Raw genomic sequence first — 15,988 nt, forward strand, 5'->3', positions numbered from 1 at the left:
CCAGAATAGTATGGCCCATACTGCTTTCTAAGGGATAATCTTTTTGATGTCTCTTCTAATTAGAAATGTGGAACTGAAAAGAAGGTTAATTTTCACCATCAGGTTTGTGTGCAGTATAAAACCAAGGAGATAAGAGATTATTCTGTCTATATGCCATATCCACTTATATGTTCATTACAGTGTCTCTTAAAGTATTGCTTCTGGTTCAAACCACTGATATTTACTATAAATCAGAAGGAGGTTGAACTAAACCCATTCAGTTTTTTTTTTTTGAGTTGTGAAGATAAAACTGGAAGTGGTAAATGGTAAGAGATGATTTATCTTTCTGCATTTTTCTTGCTGGTTACCTTGGGATTTTTGAAAGGGTTGACTTCAGAGAAATAGAAATGTTCATGTAATAATTGGAAGGCAGGTAAATTTAGCCACTAGCGATATGGATTTGCTTAATCTTAGACTCTTATTATTCCCCAAAGCTAATTATTATCATCTCATTTTGACTAAGGACAATCAGAAGCTTATGCCATTTGAAAGTTATTTATGCTTGATAATGAATTAAACAGGTTTGATTGAGACTGGCAAATCCTAATGTGATTTTAAGAGTCATGAAATAAATTATTAGGCCAAGAAATAGGTTTAGTATGAAAACAAGTAAATGCGGAACCCAAATTAATATTTTGTAGTAATCAATTATGTTGTTTTTGAGTTTGTTAAATTATGGATATCATAGATAAGTCTCTGTTGACTTTAATTGGCTAATATAACTGTTTTAATTATAGCTAAGCATTTGACTATGTGTTGGGAATTATCCTAAATACTTGTTGAACCTAGACAAGTGTTATTTGTTTATATATTCCTCTAGCAAATACAGTTATTCAGTAAACATATGTAAAGTTCCCAGTACAGAGACTGACGTATAGATGTTCAATCAATGTCAGCTAAAAATATGCTCTATGTTCTAGATTACCTTTAAAAAAATATTGTCATAACTTGACAAGACTTTGGTTCTTTGAAAGATGGGATTATCAAGCATTTGGTGTCATCCCTCTCTTCCTTTGTCATGCAATTTCGAATTGTTAATAATTGCCTTTCATAATTAACAAGATATCAACTCCCCTTGTTCGCTAGAAGAAGAGTCAAAGTAAGTATCAAGCCCAAGGCTTATTAGAACATTCTAGAAGCTTTCTTTTCTTAGTATGCCACAGATCAGACATTCATTTGGGTACAAACAGATGTTCTTGCCTCTTGGGAAGGTTAATCTCATCATTCGTCCTCACTTCAGGGAAAAATCAGCCTAAACCAAGAGCATGAGGACTCTGATGTAGGATGGGAGGATGAGAAAAGTACCAGTAACGTAGACTCTGGATTATTACTGGTCAAAGCCCGATGGTCGAGGCGGCTCTGGTTAAGGATTATGATATTGGCGAGTAGTGGAAGGAGACCCCGAGTAAGGAAAAAAGTCCTCAACAGAAATTGGAGAAAATGACAAATATATCAGCCCCTGAATATTCCTGAAAATCGTGCTGATTCCCAGTTTGTGAATGTGATTAGGGTCATGTTTACAGCATGGGCTGTGAAGTCAAGGTAGCTTGATTTTAATCCAGTTCAACCACTTGCTGTCACATAACCCTGAATAAGTCAGTTACCTGCTCTGTACTTCAGTTTCCTTCTCTGGAAAATGGGAGGAATAAGAGTACTATCTCATGGTGAGTGCTAAGAATGCATGTGGCACTCTTCAGACAGAGCCTGACACAGACAAAGTCACTATTTTAATTCTCTCATGGGAGTCGTCTTACACATCTGCATTGTTTTGTGTGAAAATAAAATGATATGTAAAGCTACACTGCCCTCTTTGAATCTGGAACTTTTCATCCTGAACAATGCAAAAATGGAACTGCAAAGAAGGTGTGCAAGGTATGATGCAAAAGAAAAGCCATAAATGATAAAAGTAAATGTTAATTCTCGGGATACCATGGGCACTCAATGGGCACTTAGTTAATGCTGTGAATAGAAACTTGCATTCTTTCTTTTCTTCAGCATGTCATTTTATTTTTTATGGGATATTAATGAAACAGAAACAGAAATGTTTAAACGCATACAATTAAATTCATAAATGAAGCTATCCTGCAGTGAAAGTGAATTAGTCGCCTGTGGGCAATAAATATTTGTAGTTCATTGCTATTATTAATATACTACCATGCTTTATTGGTAAGTACTGGGTCATTTATTGTCAGAAGTTTACATTTAACACTGTATATTCACAGTTGCCCCTGCATTCTAGTTTTTTTAATAAACATAAGAGGGTAGAAAAGCTAAGCACCTTGATGTACTCCATATTTATTTATTATATTTTACAGAGTATTTCTTTCAAAGAATTCAAGGTTATGGATGTATGACTGTAAACCTGGATGATAGCTTCTGTATTTTTTGGACTCTAATTAGGAACTTGTAGAATTGTATAGATTTACTTAAAAAAATGAAAACATAGACCCAGAAGGAAAAGTAAACATGACTTTAAACATAGGTATGTGGTAACTTGGCCTGTGTGTGGAAATCTGCAAGTAGGTTCCATAAAACACAGTAAAGAACAAGGTGACATGTTAAGGAAGAGAGAACAGACAGTGATAATGCAGAGAGTAAATTAGAAGGATGCTACGGAGGAGGAAGAGGAGAAGGACAAAAGTAGTCAAGGTGAAGAGTGAAATCCTTAAAGAACTGAATCAGAAAGATGGTGATATTGAGAGTTGAGGTCAGAAATGCATCTCGTATGCAGTGGTTTGTCTCATTAGTACATTTATGGGAAGTAATCACCTATCTAAGAGGCTATCTGATTCGCAGTGCTGGTGTATTTGAATGTGGCTGATGTTCTTTTATTTACTTATACATTATTCTTCTGTATCAGGTTGCTGTTTCAATCATTAGTAGCTGTATTGTAGGTCCTGGAAGCAAACAGAGGTACCACCTCTGGTGTTGCCAATGGACTAGTTACAGAGGTACGGACCGAGTAAGGGCACCGACATTGGACATGAGGTTCCTTACAACTAGTAACAAGGGAAGCAGTTAACCACCCTGGGCATGAAGTGGTGGAGCCAGGCAGGCAGTGTCAGCCTCCCATGTCTGCAGGCACCTGACAGGAGCTACAGTCTTGGAGGTAGGAAGGGCTTCCCCATAGGAGCTGTTTGTAGAAGGCAGCCACTGCCAGCAGCAAGGAGCTGAGGGGGGTCGGGGGAAGGAAATATCTTGACTCCTTTCTCCTCCCACCTGTCCGTCTCCTCCCATTGTCTTCCAGTGGCTGGATTTACCTGGAAGCTAAAGGACAAGCGAGCTCCTCGTTCCACATGGCTCACCAAGGCAGAGAAAGGTGGAGAATGGATTTGGGGTTGCAGGGGAAGAAGGGAGGAAAATGGAGAAGAACTTGCACAGTGACTTAAAATAGTTTGAAGTTTCTTCTAGTTCATTTTATGAATGCCCAGTTCAATTCTACATATGAGACTAAGAACAGATACCCTTTCTTTTAGTACCTGTACCACATATTTTCTGTATGGACCATTAGTCTCCACCCAAAGAATGGTGGATGCAGCAAAGGACACTCAGCAGGGGAGCCGTCACCATAACAAGGGACTTTTCACTGAGTAATAAAAATGATCTTAGATTTGGGTGTTTTGTCCCCGTAGTGCTCCAGAACTGACTGGTGATCGTGACACATTTGGACAGTTGGATCTGTATTATGATACAGAGTGGATAATATACATTTTGTTAATAGATTATATTTGTGTGAGGTACTTTATAAATTTGAAGTTATATAACAATATTAGTTAAGACATGACAAAATAATTTGCAAAACTGGCTCTAGTTTGCAAAAGCATATTCACGAGATGAGATGCTTTCTGTTGCTTAGATTTTCTTCCAAGAACATTAAACACATTAAAAATAATATTAATGTGGCTTTAAGTCACTGAAGGTAACAGGTGAGGGAAGAAAAATATTATATCACACTTGAAACTATTCTAATGTTTTTAGTTTTAATTTTAAAGGACTTTTGAAACACTATTTCCATCTTTATTTGGGGGGAGATAGGATGTCCTTGAAAGTATATATTCATGCAACTCTGTATACAACATTATGAACCTGGAATCTCCTAATATTAGATACTGAAAAATAGTTAAGTGAAGTTGGTATCTGAGAAAACCCCGATAGAAAAGATAAGAAAAGAACCATCGATTCACTGCTTTAATTTCTAGAGTCAAAACGCCATGAGCAAGATGCTATTCAACATATGAATGACAAAAGCAATTTTCAGTGCAAGGTCTGTACCTAGAACATCCATTGGGATTGGTGCACATGTGTTGAATTTGTTTCTCCCATCTGTAGGAGGGGATTTTGAGTTGCTGGGAACACCGTCATCCATGAAGAACCCACCAACCTCCATTCTCTTTCACAGCCCTTCTTATGCACAATACTTTTTTGTTGTTCTCTGGGACAGCATTTTGTGACAAGGTTAAAGTCAGCAATAGTGTGTAAACAGGAGGATCATCTTCAGGCCCTTACCTCCATATGAAAGTTCCTTGCTGTGAGAAAATGGCCTTAGGGAATTGTTTTCTGCTGGCTATGAAAGGTATTAGCAATAAGGAACCTGCACTCTGTTCAACTGGATTTAAGTCGAGTTAACTTAAAGATTCTGGGAGAGGTTTCAGAGAATGTTTTCTTTCCCATGTGGCTTCAGCGAATTTGTCACTGTGCCTTTCATATAAGCCATGAAAGAGGTGGATTAATGGAGTGTTCTATTTCTAATATTTCTATTTTTAAACATTTCTATCAATACTTCTCTTGATAACTAACTATTAAAAGTATTGTATATAAAAACATTGGGCAACACAAAGGAACTTAGCTACATTGGAAGTGTCAAATTTATCCCGTGATGCATTTTTAGTCTAAAAATATTTGTCAACTATCCTGGTCCATTCTTTGTCTTTTAAATTCAGACTTAAGCCTACAATACCCCACAGTAGATAAATTTCTTTGCTTTGAAAGTTTTATTCTCCTAGTTCCTTATGTGTGCTGTAAAGAATAATTAATATAATGAAAAAATCAATATCGTGTATAAATTATTTAGGCTTTACTATCATTGTAATTTTCTCTTCAACACTTATTGATCAGCAACAATTCATTTGTTAATTTCTTCCTAATAAGATATTCATTGTATTAGGCCTGTAGTAGTGCTGTCCCTGCACTTTCACAAATAAGTCATGAATTACTAATGATACATGGGACAAGTTAACCTGCTCGTGAGTGCTGTGAGATGGAAAACAGGCAAAGGCAGTCATTTGAGATGCTGTCCTATAGAAACCCTGTGTAGCCAGGCAACTGCTGATAACTAAATGAGCAGACTCTTGCAGGATATTAATTTGTACTTCAAAACTTAATGTGAACCTATTTTTCCAGGTAAAAAATGGTCTTAGCATTGGCTGATTCTGTCTCAACAGCATTTTCTAGATCCAGTAAAGCATAGAAGCAAAGAACCTAAGTTCTGAAACCCAGCTTTGGGTTTAAGTCCTGACTCTACCATGTATTACTACGTGACCTCGCACACATTGCGTGCATTCTCTAAGGTCTCAGTTCTCGATCTGTAAAATGGTGATAAAACATTCCTACCTGGTGTTAGTGTGGGTTTGCAACCTTGGGGACTTCCCTGGTGAAATCTGAAAGTGGCTCCGTACACAGAGGGCAGGGAGGGACGGAAGAAAGATGCAGATCAGTCCAAGCGGGTAGGTGGCAGGTGTAATAAACAAGGGAACTTACACATGAAGGTAGACCTCTGCACCCACCTGCTAGAATCTTAGGAGTTTATATAGAGGTTTTAACGAGGTTCAGGCATGTAGGCTGTCCAGGTGGTCTCAACAGCACCCTATTCTCTCAAGGCTACGTTCTTGAAACAGCTTCTAGTGTGGGAATGGTAGATGGAGCATTCATTCCAAGGGGAGTGGGGCAGGAGCCTCCAATTGCCCGAGTCCGCTTTTGGGTCAGCCAGCTGTTGCATCCTTTAGATGACCTGCTCCAGGGATTAGCGATGAAGATCATATGAGTTAATGCACACAGACAATTACGTGTGCATGTTTCTTTTCTTTTTTTTTTTTTTTTTTTTTTGCGGTACGCGGGCCTGTCACTGCTGTGGCCTCTCCTGTTGCGGAGCACAGGCTCCGGACGCGCAGGCTCAGCGGCCATGGTTCACGGGCCCAGCCGCTCTGCAGCCTGTGGGATCTTCCCGGACCGGGGCACGAACCCGTGTCCCCTGCAACGTCAGGCGGACTCTCAACCACTGCGCCACCAGGGAAGCCCCTGTATGTTTCTTTTTTAATTCAATTTGAAATCCCTCTACGATTCTCTTGTTTGGGGGGATATAATAGTGCTCTGAATGTGTTGGTTATTAAATGCCATTTTGGCTGTTGCCCATTGGATGACTTTAGGGGAGTGGAAAACATCTGAGACCTTTTGGAAACCCGAAGGGATTCAAGTCCAAGAAATCAAACTGCCAAAGTTCATGGCAAAGAGAACATTTGCATCAGTGAATTTGGACCAGGGAGGCAGCTTGGTATCCCGTAAAGAGCTCTACAGTTTTGATCAAGCAGCCAGGGATTGAATCTAGGCTTCCTCATTGATTTGTTTACTTGTTTGTCATGTGGCTTTCCTGCCACAATGTAAGTTTCCTGACGATGGTGAGTGTTTTGTTTCCTTCTGCATCCTTGGTGCCTAGCATAGTACCTGGTACATAATGGCTGTCAAATAAATGAAAACAGGCATAAATAAATTCACAAATTTATTGGACAATTTGGATAAGAATATATGTCCTATCTCTCTTTTTAGATTTGTTGTGGATGAAGGAAATGACTGTGAAGGCACTTCATAAAGTATAAAGTACTATACAAATTTAAATTTACATTGACAGTGAGAATTCTTTCGACATAGAATGGAAAAGGAAGGGAAGTTGGATTTTGAAAGTGCAGTGCATAGATAATTCACCTTTTATAGAGATCTTCAAAAATCGGGAATGACAAAGAGGCAGTTGAAAAATATGCAGAGTACACATTCGGCTCAACAACTTGTTAAAGTAATGAGCAGTTTCTTTTAGAACAGGACATAATATATCTTAAAAGACTTGTCAAAATGTATAAGTCTTTTCCTTAGACCATCAGGAGACCTTTTTCTCCAGGGATTTGGCACGGATCAAGGTACGAAAGTTTTCCTTCTTTTCCATTGCTTTACCCTTTTGGGAAAGTTATCCAGGAGTTAATATTTTAAATTTTGTATTCATACTTTTTCATTATTTTCATATGATGGCTATGACTTATAGCTCTCAGTTAATAATATGTCATGATAGTGAGCTCAGAATGTAACTCTTCTTCATTTGAGCTGATTTAGGATGTGATAATCCACTGAGCTCTTCACTACATAACTTGATTTTGCAGCTAATTATGAAAAGAGAATAGAAAATAAAATCTTCCTGAGTCTAGAGTTTGCATTATAATACATATCTGTTAGGAGAATATTTTTCCTTGGTAATGAGTTAGTTTTTATATATGAGGCAATGCCTGGCCACTTCCAGGAGGATATATACATTAGCATGGGCAGAGACCTAGAAGCACATATAGCTCCTGGGCTAGGGTGGAGTCTTGGAATAAGACTTTCCATTCAGTAAACCTATGGACAACCGCGAGAGGTGTGATGACTGTGGTCGGAGTCCTCAGAAGAACTGAGGATGACATTTTTATTTATTGAACTCTTCTCAATCTTAACAGCAACCCTAGGAGACATAGAGAAGTATTTCCATTTTAAAGATGAAGAATCTGAATCTATTTATTAGGATGCCATCAGCTGCATTTAGCAAAAACTCAAATTCAAATTGCCTTAATAAGACATTTAAAATCTCATAACAAGCCCAGAGGGAATTGGTTGATTCTGTCTTAGTAACATTTTCCAGATCCAGGTAAGCAAAAACATAAATCCTGAAGGCCAACTATAGGTTAAATCCCAACTCTACCATGTATTACTATGAGACTTTGCACAAATTGCTAAATTCTTCATGTTTATCATTGTGTAAAACAGTAATAAAAACATTCCTGCCAGGTATTAGTGATGAGGATCGTATGAGTTAATGCACACAGACATTTAGGAGAATAGCTGAAGCATAGTAAGCACCTATTAAATGTTATTTACTGAGGACCCAGGTGGTTTTACATCTTTATTCTGCCACCCTGAGCTTGCTGACTTGGGCCATAGGATGCCTGCCTCATGGCTGTGAGAAGGCTACAGCTATACAGACAGAATTTCCTTGCCAAATGAACAATGACTACAGTGGAAAGGGTCACATTCCCATCTGGAAACCAATCACTGGCATTAACAATGGACCCTCCAGGATTCGTCCCTGAATATGGGGATAGGATTGCCCTCCCGAGTCACATGTGGACAGCAGAACAAAATGGGAGCTCTCCCAGCAAGGGAAAGGAGGGATGGATGTTGGAGAGGCTACCAGTAGCATCTCCATCCTGTCCTAGAAAGTCACATGGGATTAAATATGAAAGCTAGACTTCCAACCCAGGTCTCACTTCCAAGTTCTAGCCTGTCGAGTATTCTAACCTATGTCTGCTAAAAGTGTTGCATTTCTATGATTGGTTCAAGAACTAGGATTATTTATTGATTTTTTTTTCATTCTTTGGTTGGTTCAGTCAACTTCAACATACATTTATGGAGTATCTACTATGTATGCATCACACTACAGTTTTAGGGAAATCAGAGGGAGAAGATATAGTAATTATTGCCGACACATTTTGATTGCTTACTCTGCTCTAGGCAAAGTGCTTTACGGACGTAAGTACCTGCATTAAGTAGGTACTACTATCATCTCCATTGTACAGATGAGAAGATGAAGTTCAGGATATTAAATGACTTGCATGGTTGCAGAACTAATCACTGGTGGAGCAGTCAGGTATTTTAACCCAGGCGTATCTGATTTTAGGACCATCTCTCTTATCCCTAGGTTGTGCTGATACTGTGTGTATTTGACAGCTGTCTGGGTAGGTAGTAAGAGTACCAGCAGGAGGAAGACAGGACCAAGGTCGACCTAGGTGGGTTACTATTATAATAGCCTCGTTTTCTAGTTTTTGTATTTCGTGCTTTGACATCTGGGGCCTTGCTGATGCTTGAGGGATTGCTCCTCCCAGGGTGAGCTAATTTTTTGCGATAGTCAATGAGCATGGCTGTGAGCATGCCTTCCTATGCAAACCAACCAATCCAGAGCCCATACATCCAACTATTTCCTTTTTCAAGCTCTTATACTCCGACCACTAACCCCCTTGCCCTAATCACCCCAGGCCAGGTATCAGACAACTTGGGACAACCCCCATTCCCCAGAGCCCACTGAAATTATTCAAACCAGCCAGTCCTGAACCCATTCACCCTGCTACACTTGTGCTTTCCTCCGGAATCCACAATAAAGGCTCTTGCCCACATTTCCCCCTTGCTTCCTCTGCCTCCTGAATGACCCTGCTGCTTCCCTGTGTGGCCCTGTGTGGCATGCTGTGCCTCCCATTTCTAGGTGTCTGTGAGTATACTAACAACTTCTTCATGATGGTCATTTCTGTGTCTGCTTGTCCTACCATACCTGATTAAACAAATCCCAGGTATCCTTAAAACAGTCACCAAGAATGGAACTCAAACACAGGACAATGAATCTAGTTAATCAGAAGCACAAAAGTGATAAAAAGTGGATTCCAAATCAGTGTAGAAACCAGTTGTCGGAGTACAGGTGCAAGGTCAAGTTGAGACGAGGTCCAGGATTAAACTAATCAGTGCCCGCACATCCATGGTCAGGATCATGGATTGGTCATAGAGATGGGAGCAAGTCTTCAAGCCAAATGGTTCTAAGCTTTGGGAGGACATGGATGTAGGCAGAGGCAGGGAGAGAAGGGAAGGGTTGCAGAGCTGCAACACCAAGCAAAACCTGAGACAGCCAATCCCTTGTAATGTAAACAATGTTGTAAAAACATTGCCTGGTTCACAAGAGAGATATAACATATCTAATTTTATTTTGGAGTCATTTTCTTTCTATGGCTAGGTAACTTGATTGATTGGTTGATTCATGGTTATACATAGCCTAATACCAGGCACTGTGGAGGATGCAGATTGAGGAGAAGACTTGGTCCTGGCTCTCAAGGAGTGAAATCATAGTGTATGTAAGTCATAGATAAAATGAACTGGAAATATTTACATCACCACATTTAAGTCAATTCATGGTATTATAATTAGAACTAGACATAGAAATTCTGAAGAAGCTGTGCTAAAAGAAAGAGTGTGACTGTTTGCAGGAGTGAAGAAGGCACAGAATAAAGAGTTTGAATTGGCTGAAGAGCTGAGTGATACTGGAATGGTTGAATGGCAGTTTATGGAAAGCCCTGAATATATGCTAGACTGAGGAAATGATTTTGATTTAGTATCAAATTTAGAATAACTTTAAATTCATAAACAGTGATGGTTTTGCAAAGATGTCTGTAAATTCGGATACTCTTCTCTTCGAGAGGTGAAGCCTAATTCCTGTCTTCACCCCCAGTACTGACTTCAGTAACTTGATCCTAAGGAATCAAATACAACTGAAAGGGTGAGATGCCACTTCTGAGGTTTGGTTGTAGAAGGACTGTGGCTTCTGTTTAGGTGTTCCTCTTTCTCTCTTTCGGATCCCTTGTCCTGGGTGAAGCTGTGTTCTGTGCAGCCTTATGGGGAGGCCCACATGGCAAAGAACTAAAACCTCCTGTGAGTGAGCTTGGCAGGGGGTCATTCAGCCCCCCTCTAGTCTTCAGGGACTGCAGCCTTGGGCAGCTGCTCGACTGCAGCTTTGCGAGGGATGCTGAGCCCTGTTTGAATGCTCACAGGAATGATAAAGCAAAGGGGTGATGGTAGGAGAGATGTTTTTAAGAAGATGAGAGATTATCTGATCACAGGACACAGGATCTCATCTATCTTCTTCCCTTTTTAACAGAAATGAAGGCTGAGCATTTGAGTACCAGATACAGGAAGGTTGGTGAACGGATAGTTGAAGGATGAGGTCGTTCTAAACTGGTTGCATCTCTTTTCTCTATGAGGCATGAAGCAAGGTCATTAGCTGAGAGTGGGGAGGAGAGGAAGGAATATTGGAAATTTGAGGAGAACAGAGAACGTATGAATAATTATCTCGGAAGTTGGGGAAACAAATTTCCTAGGGAAGTAAGCTGTCTGACAGCTTTAAGACCTGTGATTATAAATTTGAAACCAGTCCATTTGGCATGGTTCTGTGATTTTCTTTAGCAGCATGAAGCTGCTCTGGTGGAGGCATGGAGTAAGGACACAGTTGGGTTTAACCAGGATTGAGGTTTTACCAAGGGAGGGGCAGGAGGGTTATGGCTGTTTGCCTAGAGGCATTTATAGTGCCAGATGGTGTAATTTAGGCTGGTTAGGAGAGAAGTGAGGCTGTAAGGGTGGGTGATGGATAGGAAGAAAAGTGGTAGGGCCCACAGTGTTTGGTAGGATTGATAGTAGACTTCCGTGTGGGGGGTTGTAATAGGAGAGCTGGATGAGAGGAGAGGTGGTCAGAGAGCAGGATGTGTGAACTCGAGATGCTGGAGGGAGGGCTATGACTTGTATGATCCAGGTGAATGGGGACCTGAAGTGGGGCAGGAAGTGATCCTGGGAGCTAAGAACGTTGAAGAATGGCGGGGTCAAGATGTTGAGTGGATTATTCATGTGCATGTTGAAGTCAAGAATGATGATAAAAGTTGAGTAGGAGGGCTTGCCTGGTGGCGCAGTGGTTGAGAGTCCGCCTACCGATGCAGGGGACACGGGTTCGTGCCCCGGTCCGGGAGGATCCCACGTGCCGCGGAGCAGCTGGGCCCGTGAGCCATGGCTGCTGAGCCTGTGCATCCGGAGCCTGTGCTCCGCAACGGGACAGGCCACAACAGTGAGAGGCCCACGTACTGCAAAAAACAAAACAAACAAACAAAAAAAAACAGTAGGAGAGGAAAGTAGGGAGCCTGGCGAGGGAGGTCAGGAGGTCCATGGTGATAGCACTGTGGGTAAAAGGCGATGAAGAATGACACGTGGGCATGTAATCCTCAAGTCAGACTGCTAAGCTGTTGAGTTTCTCAGGACTGTGATGAATCAAGAAGGAAAGGGACAAAGGAGAGAGCAGAGAATAGAAATAAGATAGAAAAGAAGTAGAGATAGGAAGTTAAAAAAGAGGTGGAAGAACCCGGATATTGCTCTGCCGAGAAGCGCAAACCTCCTCCTCCTTCAGTATCCCACTAGGGTCATAGGAACTCCAGGACCGTAAGTTCAGAGAGCAGCATTTCAGGAAAGCTTAAGTCTATGACTTCCACTACCTTTATATATGTCAATTAATCACAGTTATCAAAAAACAGTTTTGTCTGGCATTCTCTCTTTATGAGCGGAAATGTGAACGTACTTGTAAAGTTTTCTGTCTGAAAACACTTTTTAGTTTAAGCCTTGGTGCCAGAGGGCCTGAGAATCTGTTATGTCCCTTGTGAGGCACAGTTCTGTCCCTATATTGCCGGATACATGAGATTTTCCATTGGACAGATAACTTCAGAGGATATAAAATCTGACCATGGATGTGAGCTGGGCCCTAGAAGCCAGAAACAAACTATGACTCAGCAGATCATATGTCAGTATCTGAGTAGATAGTTTTTAGATAGTTTTCTGAGAAATAAAGTTTTCTTGAGGAGACAACTTGCGTTCATAAAGGAGGGTCAGACTATTTCAAACCACTTGTGTATTTTTTTGTTTTTGTTTTTATTTTTGCGGTACGCGGGCCTCTCACTGTTGTGGCCTCTCCCGTTGCGGAGCACAGGCTCCGGACGCGCAGGCTCAGTGGCCATGGCTCACGGGCCCAGCCGCTCTGCGGCATGTGGGATCTTCCCGACTGGGGCACGAACCCATGGCCCCTGAATCGGCAGGCGGACTCCCAACCACTGTGCCACCAGGGAAGCCCCCACTTGTTGTTTTGATGAGATGCACTGGGAGAAAGGTGCATTAAGGGATGATTATTATGGTTTCCAAAAGATCATGCACTGCTTATACATGGAAGGGGCCTTGTTCATAGATAGACTGGCTTGTGTTTTGTCTAAAGCTTGATTCTTTCTCCATTTGGAGAACTACTGACATTTGTTCAGAACCTAGAATCCTCTTGTTCTCTTTTGGAGAAGGGATGGAGGTGGTACAATAGTTACACTGGTGTTAATGACTTTGAGGCATCAGAAAGGTTTAGAGGGACCAAGGATGGACCTAGGAATAAGATCCAAAAATGGCCCAAGAAAGCTTAAATAGGAAGGTAGAAATGGCAGAGGGGTACAGCACTCAGTGTTTATTAAGCCGTTCCCCTTGATGTTCAGTAATATGACAGGTTTGGGCATGCAGAAGTGGCTAAGGCCCTGCTGATAAAAAAAAAAAAAAGCTCTCTTTCTTTCTTTCCTGATGGAAGACAACAGTATGACCAACTAGGATACAGTGTGAGTCGGTGGGAAGTGCTAGGCCCTGTGCTGGGCACTGGAGATAAAGGATGACTGAGACACGGTCCCTGTTCTCAAGGACCTTACCGTGGACAGACTAAAAGGTGGGCAATTGTCATATAACGAGGGATGGGCTGTAAGGTAGGTGCAGTGCAAGCACAGTAAAGGGATCAGGCACAGCCTGCGTGGGCAGGAAAGGCTTCCCTGGAGGGAATGGAGTAACTATAAAGAGTCATCAGAACTCAATAAAGAGTGGATGATTTTGCCTAAAGGAGACGGCAAAGACTTCACAAGTTATGATTCAGGAACTGCACATGGCTTACTTAACCTTGTCAAGGAACTTCTCCAAAATCATTTTCTCACCATCCTTCACCCATTTGTGGCCAGATGTGTCTTGATGACATGCTGGTTGCTGCACTTCGACCAGTTACATAAGTGATTTATTACCCAAAATGTTGGAAGTACCAAAGTTTATGAAAAATGATTATATTTTTCTTTTAAATTACAAAGGACCTAAGGTGACCCGTGGGATTACTCTCGTGTTCTGTAATACTTTCTTGAGCAGAATATAAAGGGGTAGATTTATAGTGTGTCCTGAAGGAAAAATGTTGATTACTCCGTTTTTAGCATATATAGTTAGGAACAGATGAACAATACTATTCAATTAGCATATAGCTTAATTACTTTTGAATGTGAATATTAAGGTGCATAACCTTCCTAGGCCAACTGCCTACCTCCAAAGACAATTTAAGGTGGATTACAGAATTAAAATAGGACAATTAAAAATATGAGTAAAACCAAAACAATTTAAGAGGAGCAGAAAAATGTGTGTGTCAGGTATGTAAGTTTAGTTCACTTGTGCAGTTAAACATGAACTTAAGCTTTTAATATCTTGCCTGCTAAGACAAAAAACAAAATACTTAGAGAGCTTTTGTCATTGGGTTAAGTTTGTCTCAGGGATAAAAACCTTTCTTTCTGACCTCTGGAAGGAACTTATTGCTTAAAGGGACATGTGATGACACCAAGAACAATGTTTTCACAACAGTTTTGCAGAAGATACAGAACAGTCTTCAAAAGGCCGTTACTTACATCAACTCTATAAAACAAAGATTTTGGTATATCAGCAGTAAGTGGCTGAAGAATATAATGAAAAAATCTTATTCACTGTATTGACAAAGACATAAAATACTTAGGAATTAGCTTTATTAGGGATCCCTACTACAGCACTTCATTGGAGATACACTTGAACATGAATGGAGAAATGTTTCCTGAATGGAAGAATGAATGTTGTAAATATTGTAAGTTTTTTATCAAGTTAATTAATAAGTTTAAAAATAAAAAAATCTACCAGGCCTTTTCTTGATAAAATCATTTTAAAATAAAACATTTTGGGGCTTCCCTGGTGGCTCAGTGGTTGAGAGTCCGCCTGCCGATGCAGGGGACACGGGTTCGTGCCCCAGTCTGGGAAGATCCCACATGCCGCGGAAAGGCTGGGCCCGTGAGCCATGGCTGCTGAGCCTGCACGTCCGGAGCCTGTGCTCCACAACGGGAGAGGCCACAACGGTGAGAGGCCCGCGTACCACAAAAAAAAAAAAAAAAAAAAAAATTTTGAAAAAAAAAAAATCACAGGATACCAGCAATATTAGTAAAGAAGAGTGATGGGGTGGAGTTACTCCCAGATATAAACCATGTTAGAAACAATAATTAAAACTGCATCTACTGATGCATAGCTAGAAATATACATAAATAGGATGGAAAGCCCCAGAAATTAATACAATTATATTTATGAATTGAATGTGTGATGTAGTAGTTATCATAGGACAATAGGGAAAGGAACAGTCATTTCATAACCAGTTTCCCAAAAACATTTAGAAACACAGCAGACTCTTTCAGATCCGTGTTACACATGACATAACAAATTATCTTCTGGATGAACTCAATAGTTAAACATAAAAAAGTAATATACTGTAAGCTTTGGGGTAATATAAAGTTGGGCATATTTGAGTACCTTGGAAAGAGTGATCCTTTCCAAAGTATGAACGGATAAAGGAAAGCACAAGAAAAAGCCTAAACAATTTATCTCTGTTAAAAATGTGAACTGTGTACAGTGAAGACAACAGAACTGAATTAAAATGGGAAAGAAGAGGGCTGAACTTCCATGGGTATGGGTTGGTAGGAGTACCATAGATATACCTACACACTGGAAGATTAGATTTTTATCTAGCCAAGGATACAGGGTTTTATTGTGATGAGGAGCAGATGCAGTGGATTCCAACAGCTGTCTTCTGTCTTTGGAGCTTCTAGTGAGGTGTGAGTGTTGGTGGCACTGGTGGACCCTATGGGGTCCCCCCAGATCTGAGAAGCTCCAGTCTTGCTTCCTCTCAGATCTCTCAGATCTTTTATCATCAGGGATTAAATCACCATCCAGGAATAAATTACACAAA

At 40.6% G+C, this 15,988-nt stretch overlaps 1 protein-coding gene across 1 annotated transcript in view; it reads left to right on the plus strand.

Annotated features, from left to right (window-relative positions):
• The window catches only part of HS6ST3 (heparan sulfate 6-O-sulfotransferase 3), a 701,826-nt gene that overhangs the window by 6,026 nt on the left and 679,812 nt on the right, over positions 1-15,988 (plus strand). The window lies entirely within an intron of this gene.

This window comes from Mesoplodon densirostris, chromosome 17, assembly GCF_025265405.1.
Source record: "Mesoplodon densirostris isolate mMesDen1 chromosome 17, mMesDen1 primary haplotype, whole genome shotgun sequence".
Lineage (NCBI taxonomy): Eukaryota > Metazoa > Chordata > Mammalia > Artiodactyla > Ziphiidae > Mesoplodon > Mesoplodon densirostris.